This window comes from Artemia sp. Qi Xiang Cuo, chromosome 6, assembly GCF_049724085.1.
Source record: "Artemia sp. Qi Xiang Cuo chromosome 6, ASM4972408v1, whole genome shotgun sequence".
In the NCBI taxonomy this organism is placed as follows: Eukaryota; Metazoa; Arthropoda; class Branchiopoda; order Anostraca; family Artemiidae; genus Artemia; species Artemia sp. Qi Xiang Cuo.
The window spans coordinates 54790907-54806019 of NC_142799.1; positions in this window are offsets into that span (position 1 = coordinate 54790907).

Consider the following 15113-nt stretch of genomic DNA (forward strand, 5'->3'; position numbering starts at 1 on the left):
TGTCGTAGAAACTTCAAACAATACTCATTCATTTATTTATCGAATTGGATTCGGTCCTTATTAACAGAAAAAAGGGATTAGATGGCAAAAAGCCCCTCTTACCACACCCAACATTCCCCCAAACACATACACTAAAAATTTTTACATTGCCATTTTGTTCAACATAACGGATTTTTAGCTAGAAAATATATTTTTGGGGAGGACAATCCCCCAAAACCTCTAGGGCAAGGGTTTTAAGTTATACCCTGGGGGCATATAAGGTTTTTATAGAAGGCGTTGTCGTAAAAAATTCAAAAAGGCCCATTCGATTGGAAATTCAGAGGGATAGTGCCCTTTTTAATAGTCGAAACTGATTGGAGGGTACCTAGCCCCCCCCTCAAGCCAATCATTCCCCCAAACACATTCAATTAAAATTTTGAGATAGCCATTTTGTTCAGCGTAGTTTATTACCAGATAGAAAATATGTTTTTGAGGAGGACAACCCCTCCCCCACAGCCCTTAGGGCAAGGGTTTTAAGCTATGGCCTGGGGGCATATAAGGTTTTTGTAGAAGGTGTTGTCGTAGAAACTTCAAAAAGGGCTCATTTGATTGGAAATTGAAATGGACTAGTGTCCTTTTTAATAGTCGAAAGTGATTGGAGGGCAACTAGCCCAACTCTCACGCCCATCACTTCCCCAAACACATCCAATCAAAATTTTGAGATAGCCATTTTGTTCAACATAGTTGATTTTCAGATAGAAAGTATGTCTTTGAGGAGGACATTCTCCCACAATCCCTCAGGGCAAGGGTTTTAAGTTATACCCTTGGGGCATATAAGGATTTTTATAGAAGGCGGTGTCGTGCAAACTTCAAAAAGGGCTCATTCGATTGGAAATTCAAAGGGACAGTCTCTTTTTAAAAGTTGAAAGTGATTTGAGGGCAACTATTCCCCCTCTCACGCCCACCTTTCCCCAAACATATCCAATCAAAATTTTGAGATAATCATTTTATTGAACGTAGTTTGAAGGTTCTGGAAATTAGGTCTTTAAGGATGAGAACCTCCTCCACAGCCCATCAGGGCAAGGGTTGTAATTAAGGTTACTCGACCCTTCGTTGCATATAAGGCTTTTATAGAAAGCGATGTTATAGAAACTTCAAAAAGGGCTCATTCGATTGGAAATTCACAGGGCTAGTAGCCTTTTTAATAGTCAAAAGTGATTAGAGGGCAACTAACCCCCCTCTCACGCCCACTATTTCCCCAAACACATCCAATCAAAATTTTTAGATAGCCATTCTGTTAAACGTAGTTGAAAGTTCTGGAAATTAGGTCTTTGAGGATGAAAACCCCTTCCCCCCACAGCCCTAAGAGCAAGGGTTGTAAGCTATGGCCTGGGGGCATATAAGATTTTTATAAAAAGTGTTGCCGTAGAAACTTCAAAAAGGGCTCATTCGATTGGAAATTGAAATGGCTAGAGTCCTTTTTAACAGTTGAAAGTGATTGGAGAGCAACTAACCCACCTCTCACGCGCACCTTTTCCCCGAACACATCCAATCAAAATTTTAAGATAGCCATTTTGTTCAATGTAGTTGAAAGGTCCAGAAAGTATATCTTTGAGCAGGACTCTACACCACAGCCCTCAGGGCAAGGGGTATAAGTTATGCCCTGGGGGCATAGAAGGATTTTTATTGAAAGCTTTGTCATGGAAACTTGAAAAAGGGCCTATTCAATTGGAAATTGAAAGGGCTAGTGCCCTTTTTAACAGTCGAAAGTGATTTGAGGGCAGCTATCCCCTCTCTCACGCCCACCTTTTCCCCAAACACATCCAATCAAAATTTTTAGATAGCCATTTTCTTCAAAGGAGTTGAAAGTTTTGGAAATTATGTCTTTAAGGATGACAACCCTTTCCCCCACAGCCCATAGGGCAAGGGTTGTAAGTTATGCCCTGGTTGCATATAAGGCTTTTATAGAAAGCGATGTTATAGAAAATTCAAAAAGGGCTCATTCGATTGGAAATTCACAGGGCTAGTAGCCTTTTTAATAGTCAAAAGTGATTAGAGGGCAACTAACATCCCTCTCACGTCCACTATTTCCCCAAACACATCCAATCAAAATTTTGAGATAGCCATTTTGTTCAACGCTGTTGAAAGTTTAAACCATCGGGGAGAAAGGGAGGAAACTAATAGTCAAAATTTATATATCTATGAAAAGCCATAATTTCGTTCCATCTGGAACCTGACACCGATTGAAAACTATAATGTTACTATTGGAACGAGTCGGTGTTTACTTATAATTTGTTACCACGAACTATTTGATGCTCCCTAGTACTGTAGTAAAATAGATAAAAAAAAAACGATTACATTGTGTTCAGGGATGTGTAGATCATAGATGTGTAGATTTTTAGACTAGACATAGATTTATGTCTACGTGCATGCATCATTCGAGCATGTACACAGGGCATGGGTGCTCATATGGGGGGAGGCAGAGGGGTACTCCATCCCCCCTCCCTGTCTGAATGATGCTGTCTTATATTTTATATTTTTGTTTTTATATTTCTATTATACAGCATTGAAAGTGCCTATTTGACCAGGTAAGCCCCCCCCCTAAAATTCAGCTTATGGGCACCCATGCACAGGGGTGGGTATGGGAGGGAGTTGAGTCCATTTCCTCTATCGACATCTACCAAACTTTTCTGTATTATATTGTGTCTTCCATGTAATTCTCTTTTTTACGGTTTTTTCCGTATATTTCCATATTTTCAATTCAGTTATATGTGCTTTGTAGAACGTCACAATACCGGTCATAGTTGCAGTTATCATATAGATTATGGAACTAATAAACGTATTGATTTCGCAGATGCCAAACGGAAAGAATTTGATTCGCCTGCCATAAACGATAAAATTTTGCCTATTGGATGTTATTATCCATTAGGAGGGGAAATACAAGGGGGGACCTTTTAGAAAAGTAATGCTTAGAATGACAAGCATAGACCACCAGCACTGGGACAATGACAAAACGGATGATTGAATCGTGGAACGAATCAAGTTACACGGGTTCCAGCGTGAACATGTAACAGAATACCAAAAATGAACAATTAGATGGGATAATTAATGTTCACAAGAAAAATTGATTTACTGGAATGAAGATAGATGGCATTGTTGATTATGTGAATTTTTGTGGAAAGATGCAGTTTGATCTCGTCATAAACTTAAGTTTTCAATCTCGACTGTTATATTGTTTGGGATGGATAATATAATTACCAGGGCTATATGAAAAAACATCGAATTATCGTATTTGTAAAAAAAACATGCTTTAATGCTGAAGACAATACCAGTGATCTACAAGAAGCTCAGAGTTACCAAAGGCGGATTGAGTGAAAAATTCACGTTAATCTATTGTAGAGCATTTAGAATTATAGACTAAAATTTACTCAGGGAGTCAAGGCTCTACATAATAAAAGAAGAAGACCCATTAATAAAATAAAAACTAAAAAATAGAATAAAAAGGTTAGTCAATACTTTTTAGTTTAATGCAATGTTTGATGATGGCACATTAGGTTAGATTAGATTAGGTTTCGTTAGGCGAGGTTAGGTTGGTTTAGGTTATGTTAGGTTTTTAACCCATTTCTGATAATTAGAACCAAATTGAACCTAATATAACTTAACCAAACCTAATATAAACTAACATAACTTTAGCTTTTACCATCATAGGTTGTATAAGACTGAAAAAGATGACTCGCAAAGCTAAGCAGAGAAAAGCAGAGAATCGAAGTAGAGAAAAATGAATTTCGAACATTCACCGGTGAATGTCGACATTAACTAGATTTTGAACATTCTCCGTAACATAATACTTCAAGCTTTATATGCTTGTAAGGAGTCGTTTATTTTTTGACAAGGAAAATTTCAAAAAAGATTTTAGTTTCTTCTGTTTTCAGCCATCCAGAAAAATAGTACAAATAAAACTTTTCCACTTTTGTACTTTTTTTAAACAGTGAGCCTCGCCTTTAATGAGATATAAATGACATTGATTGGAAATTTTTTCGATTTTAACAACATATCTGAAGGTGTTTCAATTTAAACCACTGATATTGGGATATTTTAGACTGGGTTAGAAAATATCCTGATGATGATATTACCGTCTAGTAGAGGGTATTTTCTTAAGCTAAATCACTGGAAGAAGAAGTATTCGTTTAGGAATCCCTAGGTTCAAAGGTAGTGTGTACATTTTCTTCTTGGGAGGGGAAGGACTTGGGAATTCTGCTAGGATGAAAAATTCAGAAGTAGCCTATTTGATACAGAGGGATCATATTTCCTTCAAAGACTCCGCAAGTCCTACTTTATATGTAACATTGTCCTCTAAGGGGTGTAATTACCGGCTCTACTTCCTCATTAGTGATAATTTCAAATCTCATAAAATATAACTCATTTTAAGCAACAAAATAAATGGTAGAGAAATTATTAAGCATTGTGAACAGTTTTTACTTTATTTATAACTAGATTAGTTTTACGTGTATTACTACATACTTTCAACTGTATTTAAATTTTTAAGTTTGATTGCATTAGCAGAATCTTAGCAATACACAAGATGCAAATGTCTTAATTAATACCACTTGTGACATTGTCATATCTCGGGTGTCTTCTTATAAGCAAATTTTCCAGGTCTCTTAATTTCCGCTATGTAAACACACGTTCCCTGTTCCGCGGAACTTCGAAAATTCACACGGTTTAAGTTAAACTGAGCCTCTCAATTATTCACGGTTGGTGTCGCATTTAAACGAACCGTCACCCAATCGACGTTTTGATCTTGAACAATTTGACAATAAGCGGGCTTGTTGTTACATTTCCCCAATTTGTTAAAAAGACCTCCCAGATTTTTGGTAGCTTAAAGGATTTCCGCAAGGCATTTGAAGGCTTCCGTTAGAAATATGATTTAGAAAATTAACTGTCTTAATCTTAATGTAAAAAAGGGGGAGACAGCTGATTTCTTTGACATACTTTATGCAATATGACTGAAAATAAAATAGCCAAACGCATTATCATAAAGACTAATTACACAGCTAGGGGCTTAGGAGAATAAGCAAACTGATACTTTTGGCGAAGAGATGTCCAGTCAAAGATACCAAGCAGGGACGTTATTTCTTCAAATTCCAGAGGAGGGCAAAGTTGGAGCCATTTTTTCCAAATAAAGCGAAAATGACGGTGAAAACTGGAAAATGAGCCATATAGTACCAGAGAGGCAAAAGTATACTAAAGAAAATTGACCTGTTTCTGTGGATGCTTGAATTATGGAGGCTTATCTTAGGTTAGACAAGATTTTTGAAGAAATTAAGTTTCAGCTGGGGGTCAAAATGAGGTCTCAGGGGGGAACTGAAGTCTGGAGGGTAGTTGCCTCTCTGCCTCATAGTAAGTTACGACCCTGATACCAAGAGGCCGACTTGTTATTATTATAACATTAATAAAACATATCTTACAAACTAAATGTATATAAACTTTTGAAGAGACATGTTGGCATCCATAGAGAATGGGGGTAAGGGTATGAAACCCTCCTCCTCCCCTTTGGGGAAATACAAGTACCTTTGGAGTGCTGAATCCTGCAGTGGGGTAAATGAGCGTAGCTAATCTTTTACACAAATAGACATTATACTTAAATTTCAAACCAGGGGCCAAAAAGGATATTTATAAGGATACTTCGAACCGGGTGGACAGCATGCCTTCTTTAGCTTGGCGTCCTCCATGACCTAGGTCCACCCCTTGTTCTTTTTAGGGCTTAACTAAAATAATATTTTTAATAGCTTTTAAAAAGTGCTGGACATTGCTTAGTCAGAATTTTTTGTATCCATGCTGCTCATGTATTAGTTAAATAAATAAAAAAAACATTTTTTCATGAAAATAAGAGTGATTTTCAAGTTCTAAAGGGGCGGAAATTGTCATGATTAGTGACGATCTCTTCAATCTCCACTTTTTTCACAAAAGTATAAATTGTCCTTGAACGAAAACAATAGCATTTTTAAACATGTACATTGGTTTACCCCACTTTAAGAATGAATATGCTTAATTACAGGGTGGCGAAAATGGCACGTCTCATTTGTAATTTTGCATAACCTCCAGTTCTCGCTGTTTTTGCCCAATGTGCTTGCGCACTAGATGATTTTAGGAACTGTACCAAACGTCCTAATATTAGAATCAACGGTGCCATAAATTTAGATTTTCTGAGGGGTACATAAACAAATTTTTCTTACTTTTTTCTTCAAATTCTTTACATTTTCCAATAAGACTTTACGCTTTAGATAAAATGAAAACTCAGCTTTTCATAGTTAATAAATTCGACTATGAATTTATTCATTTCTCTGTTTTTAAGGAATAAGAATATATAGATGTATTTAAATTTTAAGTAAATAAACATACTTTTTCTTACCTTATCTTCAGTTACGCTATAGTTTTTAATGGGTATCAAGCTCCAGATACAACAAAAGTAAAAATTTTCATAGATATACAAATTTTTACTATAGGTTGCGTCTTTTTCTCCCAAATGGATAAAATATACATATGTTACGGTTGAATGTCCGAAATCTATTTAATGTCGACATTCACCGGTGAATGTTCGAAATTTCTTTTTCTCTGCTTCGATTCAATTAGCTGTGCGAGTCAGCTTTTTCAGTCTTATGCAACCTATAATGGTAAAATTTAAAATAAAGTTAGGTTAGATTATGTTATTTTAGATTAGGTTAGCTTAAGTTAGATTATGCTAAAATTGGTTCTAAATAACAGAAATGGGTTAAAAACCTAACTTAAGCTAACCTAAACCAACCTAAGCTCATCTAACCGAATCTAATTGAACCTAAGATCCCATCATCAAACCTTGCAATAAATTGAAAAAAATGACTGGCAACGGTAACTAAATCCAAGGAGGAAAAAAGGTATTTCGGACATTCACTGGTGAATGTCGACATTTACCAATTTGCGGTTAATGTAGAAAAATAAGCATAAAAATAAGTATATACATATATATATATATATATATATATATATATATATATATATATATATATATATATATATATATATATATATATATATATATATATATATATATATATAGATACATATATATATATATATATATATATATATATATATATATATATATATATATATATATATATATATATATATATATATATATATATATATATATATATATATATATATATATATATATATATATATATATATATATATATATATATATATATATATATATATATATATATATAAACTTTCTTGGAAAGGAAAATTTTTAAAGATGTTTAGGCCAAGGTCGTATCCAGGGGGGTTAGGGGGTTTTACCAGCCCCTCACCCCACCCGAAATGTTTGTCTGACACGTAAAAACGTAACAAAAATGGACATAAAGAAATTTTGCATGTGTTTTTTTAGTTTTTTTTTGTGTAAACCCCCCCCCCCCAATAATTTTTTTTTAGTAAAACCCCCCCAGAAAAAATCCTGGGTACGGCCTTGGTTTAGGATACTATATTTAACTGTAGTATATGCTAATCGCAAAATTGCTGTATGAAAAACTCATAAAGATTTATAATAGACTAAGCGAGTATTTATCTTGTGCTTACGCGGTTTTATAGTTTAATTTAGACTTGGGGTTGATTATGTCTCTTGTTCGCATTATTAAGATACGATTTTGTAAAATTTTCCTGAATGGGTTAAATGACCATGGTTTATCTTGTGCTTATGCGGTTTTATAGTTTAATTTAGACTTGGGGTTGATTATGTCTCTTGTTCGCATTCTTAAGATACGATTTTGCAAAATTTTCCTGAATGGGTTAAATAACCGTGAAAACACATATTTAAAGACAATAAACATAAGGAAGCTATAATCAAAGAAACCGTTCAACACAACAGTAAAACCATTTTGGGACACATGTGACATTTACTAATTGGACCTTCGACATTACAAAGCGACTCCTGTTTGGGTCAGTTTTTTGAGGATCTTGCATCAATAAACTTTGCAAATGGAAACCCATATGTCATCAATATTCCCATCCATTTTCTTGTGCATCAATCTCATCCCTGGTAGTCCAGAGGTCTTTCCTTCAACCACAAAGTACTACTGAATACTTTTTAAAATTCAAGTTAGTTTCTTATTGGGGGTACTCAAGTCGTGAGAAACGCAAAATTTGGTCATAATACATTTTAATATTGAAATTTATGCAGTGTGGGGTTGCATAAGTAGGTTTTTGTACATAGGTTGGGTAAAGTCGGAAGCCCAAATCAGAAATTCAAATTTTTATGGTATGGAAAAAGTCGAACCTTAAATTGCGTTTATTGTACAAACTGTTGAATTTTCAGTAGCCACTTTAATGCATAATATTTTGTTTTAATACCCTTTTTTACGTATTTCGGCTTGCCGTGAAAATTTGATTTTACAAGGGATCCAAATTTTGTATCTCTTGCTGCTATTTTATGCAAAATGTCGCAAAAGATTGCAATGAAAGGTTTTATGGCAGGATGCGTACTTTGCCCTCTCCCCAAATTGAACAACAAAACGATTTCAGCTTTCCTAAAATTGCACTGCAAAATGTGGAACAAATCTTTGTGAATTTATAAAAATAAAACAAAAAGGGGAGACGGAACTCCCCCCCCCTCTTCTTTTTAATTTTTTTGTGGGCTCAACATCTAAAAAATGTTTTTAAATAAAAATAAAGAGCAACGATGAAACTTTACACAAAGTACTTCAGATAAGGTTGCAATTAAAACGAGGCAAAATGACCATGTATACAGAATAGGGGCTACCGTCTACTCAATCATCCAGTCTGAGTGCTGAAGTTTCCATTGTGGTCTATTAGAAATTTACCACAATGCAACAAATAGACGCGTTTGGTTACTACAACAATTCTTTAAAATAAGCTAATTTTTAGCTTCCTAAAGATGCACAAGTTGTTTAAAATGTTTGCTGTTTCAGTAAAGCACAAGTAATTATTAGCTTTATGAGCTAAACAGTTCGATTGAATTAGCATATAAAAAATATATAAGCAACCTATATATTAACAACTACTTGTTGTAGGTGTTGATAATTTAAAATATGTTATAATTTTAATAATAAATCTACTTATAATTTTACGTTATAGGCTATAGGTTTAATTGACGCTTTGAAGAAGTTCAACGTAGCAGCAACAAAATACATTTTGTGGATGAGTTATTATCCAGAAAATCTATGGATAATAGCTATCACACAGTGAAAAAAAAACTGTCTAGTGAGAAAAATTGTCATTTGTAGCTGATTCGGGAATAGTAACTAAAGAGGTGAACATGTTGTAAGTAAAAATAAATGTATCTTTATTTAATGAAATTAAAATGAATGTTCAACAAATAAAATACTATTCATGGTATTTAAGGCTCGACATACAACGCTAATACTTGCAACATTAGAATAATTACTCAACAAAATTAAGCATGGTCTTCATGCCTAAAAAAATAATCAGTGACCCCTGAAGAGGCTTTTAAATTTCAAAATGAAATTTTTATAAATGTCAACAAAAACGTCGTAAATACTGTAAAACTTCACGGTTTGTAAGCTAAGAACAAAAGTTTGGACAAGAAAACTATTATCAAAAAGGATAAAAAAAGGTGATTGATATGGAAATCTGATTGTTTGGAAGCATTCAGCCTACAAGCTCCATTACAAACAAAATTATGTTTCTAATATCTTCTTTTTAGAAAACCCAAATACTGGAAAATGTGAAAGAAAATATTTATAAGTATGTAGAAGCTGTGGACGATGCAGAAATTTGTCTATTCCTTTGAAATTAGTGCCTTAGGTGCATATAATCAGTGGTGTCAACTCACAGAAATTAGGGAGGGGTGGCAATAATACATGCTTTGATGCATATGTTTTTTGGTTTTTCACTGAAAGTACCAGAAAGCAATTTTTCAAAGAAAATACCACAAAAATAAGTATTTTTCAAAAGCTAGATGGGTCAAAGAAATCATATAGGGGCCAATGTTCCCATGCCCAAGGAACCCTCCCCAGACCTACCTGACACAAATGCCAATAATAATGGTATTAAATTGTCACCACAACTCAATACTGATTTCTAAACATTCCTTTTTGAATAAATAAAAAATGAAAGTCCCAACCGAAAGTATAAATTGAACAGGCGGAAAAATAACCGTTTATTTTGTAAAGCATACCAAGTTAAAAGATTGCTTTCTGGTTAAGTCAAAATGACAAAACTTGACAACCAAAGTGTCAATTATTCCAGTTCTTCACTCAAAAGACACGTTTTTTCTTAAAGCTATTCATAAATCATTTTTCTTTCAAATTGAATAGAAGTCCAAGAATGCTATTATCTTCATCGGCTCTTTTGCCGCACACACACTACAAGAATAAAAAGGGTTTATTCAGCTAAATATTTTCTGTAGGCTAATATTTTCAGACAAATTAAAGTTTTTACTCCTTCTGGGCGAGAGCCCAACAAAGATATTAATTTAATTTAGGTGAGACACAAGGCTTACAATAAATGTCCATTTATGCAATTGTAGAAAGTAGTCTATCTGTAACTCCATGGTGGTTCCGGTCAGGTGACTAATTTCTTGTACTAAACTTTCTTAAAATTTGTAAGTCTTTTCATAGGTCTTAAAATTTAGTACTATATCTAAAACCAATTCTTGTCTTTTTTTTCAACATCTTTTTTTGACAAAATTCAACTTTAGCGTAAAGATCGAGGTGTTGAGGAGGGGGTAACCCCCTGTATGTACATAATAATTTCTGTTCGCTTTAAGTTTTAATGTTGCTCCTTACTTACAGTTAAAAAATGTGTTTTTTTTTATTTAATTTCTGATCGTTTTTTTAAATAATGCCAGGAAGTCTGGCCCCACGTCCATGGAGGAACCCCCTCCCCACTGAAATATCCTCTAGACAATTCAATCCTGGTGAAAATTTGCCTTGAACAATTACTCTTAACCACTCCACGTGTAAAATTGTGAAGGAAAACAGAAAGCAAGACATATAAAATAAATTTTGTATAAAAATTCTGACAAATTCCCCCAGTGTATAATTTCCCCGGATAAGTTCACTCCCTGGAAACTTCCTCCCCCCCGCCATGGAAAATTCTCCCTATGGAAAAACCCTGGCGGAAAATTTGTCCCCCCACACCCAAAATGTATGCCTATATTCGAATAACAAATACTATGCGCAAACAATAGGCAAATTTTATAACTTCAAGACCTTTCCCCTGGGGCTGTGAGTTACAAAGGCATAGTAATTGGACCTTTTAACTATAATGAACAAAATGGCTATCTCAAAATTTTGATCTAACGATTTTGGGAAAAAATGGGCGGGGTGAGGGGCCTAGCTGCACTCCAATTTTTTTGGTCACTTAAAAAGGGCACTAGAACTCTTAATTTCCGCTCAAATGAGCCACCTCGCGATATTCTAAGACCACAGGGTCTATACGATCACCCCTGTAAAAAAATAAAATAAAAATAAACACGCATCCGTGATCTTTTTACTGCAAAAAAAAAAAAATAATACAAAATTCCACATTTTTGCAGGTAGGAGCTTGAAACCTATACAGTATGGTTCTCCGATACGCTGAATCTGGTGGTGTGATTTTCATTGAGATCACTTTACTTTAAAAGACTGTTTCCCCTTTTTTTCGTAAATCAGGAAAATTTTATCAGGCTCGTAACCTTTGATGGGTAAGACTAAATCTAGTGAAATTTATATAGTTGAAATCAGCATAAAAAAACGATTTTTTAAATATATCTATTGGTATCAAAATTCCGTTTTTTAGAGTTTCGGTTACTATTGAGCCGGGTCGCTCCTTACTTACAGTTCGTTATCACGAACTGTTTGATAATCTGAAATTACTACAATCAATTGTGGTATTCCACCCTATCTTCCAAAAGGCTAAAGCGTCGTTTGAGCTTTACGGAGAGCTCAACACATTGCTTGGCTTTACTGAAAACTAAGCAGAGCTTCTTGAGTTAGGGTTATGTTTTTCCAATTTATTTCTTATACATTTGAAGAGAATGGATTTAAAAGGAAGAAAGTTGTGATAAAAATTAGTTTCATGTTAGACAAATAAAACTAAGCTGGTTGTTACAAACATACTGACAGCAAAATCTTTTCCAGTCCCGAAATACTCCGAATTAGTATTTTGTTTTTAATAACAAAATCACATGGAAACCAAAAAGTCTTTTAAGTTCGTTTGAAGGTTTCACACATGTGGCATACTCCATCCAAATCAGGATGGGTAATGTATATTACGTGAAAGACAACTAAAGGGTTAAAATGATATTTTACTGTTGGAGTAAGCGAAATTGGAATACTCTGAAAGCTAAGAAGTTGATAATTCAACCGGTCAGAGGGAAAGGGTGAAATAAATCTAAGGGACCGGGAAAAATAAATGAGGAGCAAAGAAAAGTTTACGATGCAGAAGAAGGAATATAATATTTTTCAACGTCAAGTAACTGTTAAGATACTGAATCATTTGTTTCCTGGATTATAGTTATGGCTTTAAATTTGGGCATTAGAAAGTGATATAAGAAAATAAAAAGAAAAACAGACACTCATTAATCCTGTTAAACATTTTAGAGATTCTTTGGTGTGTCATGGACTCTGCATACCTTCATTTTAATCAAGTCCATTGGTACTTAGAAGACAAATTTTCACCAAGTATGATGTCTTGGCTGTCCTTTGGTCTGCCAATAAAATCCCTGGACAATTGAATTTTGGATAGTAGAAGATCAACTATAGATGTACAAGAAAAATTTAAAAATCAGAAATGGAGACGCGTAAGGCAAGAGGGTTAGCTGCTTGTTGTATATCAGAAGCCATTTGTGACCAGTATTTCTCCCTGTCGTTATGAGCGGACTGCTTTACCAGCTTACGAGCATTTTTTAGGGGTTCTTTATGGCTACTGAGAAGGGACCGTTTCTTTTCCACTAGCTTAATTGTGGTGTCCGAGATCCAGAGCCTTTGTTTCCTCTTGGTGTGACCATTAACCTGTTCAGATATATCTTGTGTCAGGACTTTCAGCTTGGACCATCGTTCTTCAATGCCAGTGTAGTCAGTAAGGGCCTAAAATCGGTTGCTAAACTGTAGCTCAAAATCAGCCTTGATCTTTGGACTCGGTAGTTTTGATACAGCAAACCAATGGAAAGTGATTTAAGAAAAAAAAAGGAAAACAGACACTCATTTTTCACCAAGAAAGACGTCTAGGTAATAGGCATGGCTATACTTTGGTCTACTAATATAGCCTTTGGACAAATGAATTTTGGATAGTCGTGGATTAACGATAGATGTACAAAGAAAAAAAAATTTAAAAATTCAGAAATGGAGGCACGTAAGGCAAGAGTGATAGTATCAAACCGAAGTTAAATTCTCTCACTAAGGCTTACAAATCTTGTAGGAACTTCAGTCTCGGTTCTCCCAGAAGCAATAATGGTGCTGCCATCAGCAAAATCAACCAGAGAATCCAAAGTTGGCAAACTATGGTTGTGGGAACGGGAACAAATAAAATGACACAGGCAACAACAATACTAAGGTTTTTCATTTCTAATTGCAAAAATCATGCTATGTACATAAATTAGAAACAGTAGGCTACTGACCCTGAAACTTACACTTGAGGCAAAACATGGTGAACTTTTGAGGATGAAAGGAAAAACAGATCAACTGAGATTATTCTATTGGACATGTTACACCTAAACCAAAGAAGTGTGCTACCTCTTATACCAAAATGAGAAAGTTTACTGAGAAGAATTTAGTGGATATTACCAAAAAAGCCAATTTTCTTAAGATACATATTAAAAGTATGTAATTGCCCCTTCTCCCGCTATTCTCGTCCCTCAATTAGCGCGCTTTGCGAACATTCAGGAAAAAACAGCAGAAATGAAACAAGAGTCTAGCATAAAGTGAAGATAGTTCAATAGAAAATTTAAAGTGGGCTCTGTTGAATGATTTGTTCAAAAAACAAACTTAGATCAAAAAGAAAGTCCTGAAAAAATATTGAGGTGAAGAAGCATGGCTTTTTCAAAAATTTTGCTAAACAGAAACTTTGGCCAATAGGTAACTGGATCATTTTGTGGCCCACTCCTATTTAGTATGATAGCTCGAGCACACCTGAAAGTATTCGGAAAATACCATGACAAAAGGGAAGGGAATAAGCTTAATTAAGGAATAATAACGGAAGAAAGTAAGAACCTGATTACTCTAATAAGAGTTTTACTAAGGCCAGATTACGAGGAATGCTTCAATCCTATAACAGTTCTGGTCTATATATGCCGCTGGTTATAAACACATTAACTTAAAAAAGATGGCGCAAGGCAAGACTAGACATGGCACTGTGACCGAGAAGAATTAGTAGCAGAAGCTGTCCCTCTTCTTATACGTTAGCAGCAACCATGGTGAGTAATCTTTCTGAGATTAAAAATGAAAGGAAAAGTTACAGTTGCTTTAATTCACATAAATGTAGGGGATGCATAATATATTTTCGAAATCCAGAGGGAAATCTCCTGTTTTTTCAAAGTTTTTCAACGAAAATACCGAAAAAAGAGATTTTTCTCTTTGGAGAACTGGAGGAGAGGAAGAATTGACCTCCCTGAATTGACGTGTCTGAAAAAATGTCAACAAAATAATCTTTGATCCGAATAGTAGTGGAAGGAGCAGTCGTAATAAGAAAAGTCATCTAAGGGTAGTGGGCTGGAAGTACTCGAAGCAGAAACTATCTGCCTCGAGGTAGATAATTTCTATTATAATTTATATTGGATATTTTCAATTATAATTTCTATTATAGTTTATAATAGATAATTTCTATTATAATATCCACTTGACGTAGAAAGTGTCATGGTATTAACGACTATTTTTGAGTGTTCACAGTGAGATTAGTGCGGGGCTCCCACAGAGTCAATAAAGTTAATAAAGCTGTCCACGAAGTTAATAAACCGTTTTCTTCGCATGACCCTGTTGAATTTATTGCTGTCGAAAAAAAATTGAACTTTATTTAACTTTTTTAAGAAAGTCCACAAAGTTCAAAAGACGGGTGGAAAATTTCAAATAAACAATGTACAAATTAGTGTCTACAAGTATAATAGTGCATACTTGTTTAAATATTTTGCTTGAAAT